Source organism: Palaemon carinicauda, chromosome 14, assembly GCF_036898095.1.
Source record: "Palaemon carinicauda isolate YSFRI2023 chromosome 14, ASM3689809v2, whole genome shotgun sequence".
Classification (NCBI taxonomy): domain Eukaryota; kingdom Metazoa; phylum Arthropoda; class Malacostraca; order Decapoda; family Palaemonidae; genus Palaemon; species Palaemon carinicauda.
This window is the reverse complement of record NC_090738.1, coordinates 92,384,471-92,388,326: the sequence shown is the minus strand read 5'-3', so window position 1 is coordinate 92,388,326 and position 3,856 is coordinate 92,384,471.

The window sequence follows — 3,856 nt, the reverse complement described above, 5'->3', positions numbered from 1 at the left end:
TTATCCAATGATATGTTTTAATTTGTTTTCTTATGTATTTTAGTGTAATGTTAGTTTATTTCATTATCATTCATAATAAGTTGATTCCTTTTTAATTTACCTGCTTTCCATTATCTATTTTCATATTACTTCCTTCTGCTTGAACGGTACAATACCGTGTTACAGAATCCTTGCAGTTAGAGTACGTATTTTAAAATGGTTTTATTACATATTTCTATTATTATCATCATTGTTGTTGGTGTTGAGAGAGAGAGAGAGAGAGAGAGAGAGAGAGAGAGAGAGAGAGAGAGAGTAATTTCGCAATTCCCAATTATATATTAGTCTAGACTAACTATTTACATTTATCATACTCATATAGTTATTTACACACAAAGATAAACAAGATGTAACAACACATGATGCATAATAACTAGAAATCCTTTCAAAAGAAGAACAGCTCTTACTAACATTTTTATCAAAGAAGAATTTATATGAACATGTTTGTAATAATATAGCATTGACTGATGGATAATAATCCTTTGCATATTTAGCTTTAGAACAATATACTTGGGTAAATATACTTTAACTGGAGGTTGCCATCATTACAAATTAAAAAGGAATGTCCATTTTTTTTTCTGAAATTCCACCAGAATGAACTTAATTTGATGGAGTAAATCATAAATGAAACCCAACGAAAAATAAAAGAAACTCAACAATTCATTTTGATTATCTGATTTTAACCGAAAATCTAAATCGTAAGGAAAACTTTATCATTAGTTGACATTAAAGGAAAAAAAATATATATTTTGGATGTTTAAGGCACGAGGTCTTAATTAAAGGTCTTATTTCATGATATTAAGAAAGAAAGCAAGTTATTAACGTAACGAGACTCTTACCTTGATTTACCTTCCGGCTAAGTAAAATTGGAAATGAAATTATATGTTTGGATACGTTTTATATTGGTCAGCTAAGGCGGACGTTTGCTGTTTACAAAACCGGTTGTTTTAAATGGTTTATGATTGTCCTTATAGGTGATTTTAGAAATGATTATAATCAGTTCAAAAAATAGTTTATATTTTATCATGCATCTTTGTATTATTGATATTTCGATAAATATTCCAAATGAGTTTGAAAATGATTCCCATCTTTACAAATATATTTGTGAGTAACTTTCCAAGGTTAGCAGGTCCTCCTCCTCCTCCTCCACCTCCTTTTCCTCCACTTCCTTCTCCCCCTTCCACTATATGTGGGAGTTTCTTGGGATTGATCTCCAACTTCATTGGAGTGCTATGGAAACAACGCTGCCACTCCAGAGTCCCTCATCAAGTTACAAGATTTGTGCTATTCTTGTTAGTTTTCGCTTAAGGTAATACAGGCTTTGGACGATATTCAATTGTTATTTTTCTATAATAGAAATGTTTTCATTATAATATCCAAATTTGTTTTCCTGTTTCTTTTACTTGAATGGAAAGACTTTTTTTTCGGATAAGCAATTTCTAAAATCAATTTTAAATAAATATACGGGTGAATAGAGAATTTCTTAGAGTTATGAATCCATAAGTAATCCAATATCTAAATGACTGTTATCATACATATAAATCATTCATAAAGACATATTCATTGGCTTTGATTTAGAATAAAGGCTTCTTGAAAACATTAAATCAAGTGAATACTTTATATATATATATATATATATATATAAATATATATATATATATATATATATTATATATATATATATATATATATGTATATATATATATATATATATCTATATATATATATATATATATACACACAAATACTCTATATACTATATATATATATATATATATATATATGTATATGTATATATATATATATTATATATTATATATATATATATATATATATATATAGATATATATATATATATATATGCGTATTATATATAAATGTATATATATGCATATGTACATATATATATATATATATATATGTATATATATATATATGTATATATATATATATATATATATGCATATATATACATTTATATATAATATGCATATATATATATATATACATATATAATATATATATATATATATATACATATACATATAATATATATATATATATATATATAGTATATAGAGTATTTGTGTATATTTGTGTATAAAAGGTAAACTATTTTTTCTAAAAATATCGTTAACCAGAAACGATATTGTACTATTTTTGGTTTGATGATTTTAAGTATAGATTATAATATGAGAATGTCATTTCATTTCTCGAGTCAGATAGTATCTCAACATTCGTCTGACTCTTTTAGACACCTTTCTTTTCTACAAAGTTCACTACAAGAACTCTTCTTGGCAACAAGTGAAACAATACATAGGCAGCCAAACGAATAATTCTAATCCTAGAGATTTTTCCCGTTGGTATTGTAAGAGAAGGAGGACACTCCAAAATCGAACCATTGTTCACTAGTTTTGGATAGTGCTATAGCCTCTTGACCATGGTCTTCCACTGTCTCTTGGGTTAGAGTTCTCTTGCTTGAGGGTACACTCGGGCACACTGTTTTATCTTCTTTCTCTTCCTCTTGTTTTGTTAAAGTTTTTATAGTTTATATAGGAGATATTTAATCTAATGTTACTTTTATTGAAATATTTAATTTTTCTTTTATCCTTTCCTCACTGGGCTATTTTCCCTGTTGGAGCCACTGGGCTTATAGTATCCTGCTTTTCAAAATAGGATTGTAGCCAGGCAAGTAATAATAATAATAATAATAATAACAATAATAATAATAATAATAATAATAATAATAATAATAATAATAATATTGTAATTCCTCAAAAAACAAATAAAAAATATGTATAGCAAGCAGCCAAGCCGTAACAATATCATATCTATAACCTGTTATCAATTTTGAGTCTAATAAACTGCAGTGCAATAGTATAACTTGCGAAAAAAAAAATAGATCTGACTCTGATGGACATGAAGTAAAAGATAGTGAGCCATTCCATTTTACGCCACGAGGGGCACTTATGTCGTTAGTCCATGGATGACATTCATCAGGTGAAATCATCTAAGTTAAAGCATTGTCTTTATTGCTGGGACATTGGTAAGGAATGGCAATGTGCAAGTATAACTAGCATTGTAACCTTATTTGTATTTTATGATTACACACACACACACACACACACACACACATATATATATATATATATATATGTGTGTGTGTGTGTGTGTATATATAAAAATGTATATATATATATATATATGCCGTATATATATATATATATATATATTTATATATATATACATATAGTATATATATGTATAAATATACGCACACACATACAGCATATGTATATATATATATATATATATGTATGTATATGTATATATATATATATATATTTATACATATATATTTTTATATATATGTATATATATATATATATATACGTATATACATTATATACATATATATGATTTTATATATATATATATATATATATAAATATATATATATATATACATATATATATATATATATATATATTCTGTATATATATATATATATATATACACATACACAGAGGAGTAAATTATTCAGTTGATATGTACGGTGAAAAGGTAAATGCCCTGTCTGTTTAATAGCGGCTTATTCAATCATTCAGTTTCCCAAGTGACACGTGTCGAACTAATTTTCTCTAACTAGCAGGAAAGAGTTATCATTTTCTTTTTATTTTCATATTCGTTTTGATTATTGAGAAATTGTCTTCAAAGTTTTATATATTTTTTGAGGAAATGAAGAGGAACCGGCATTACAGTTTTTTGTTTATATGATTTTTATTCATTAATTGGTTGCTTAGATATGTGGCTTAAATGG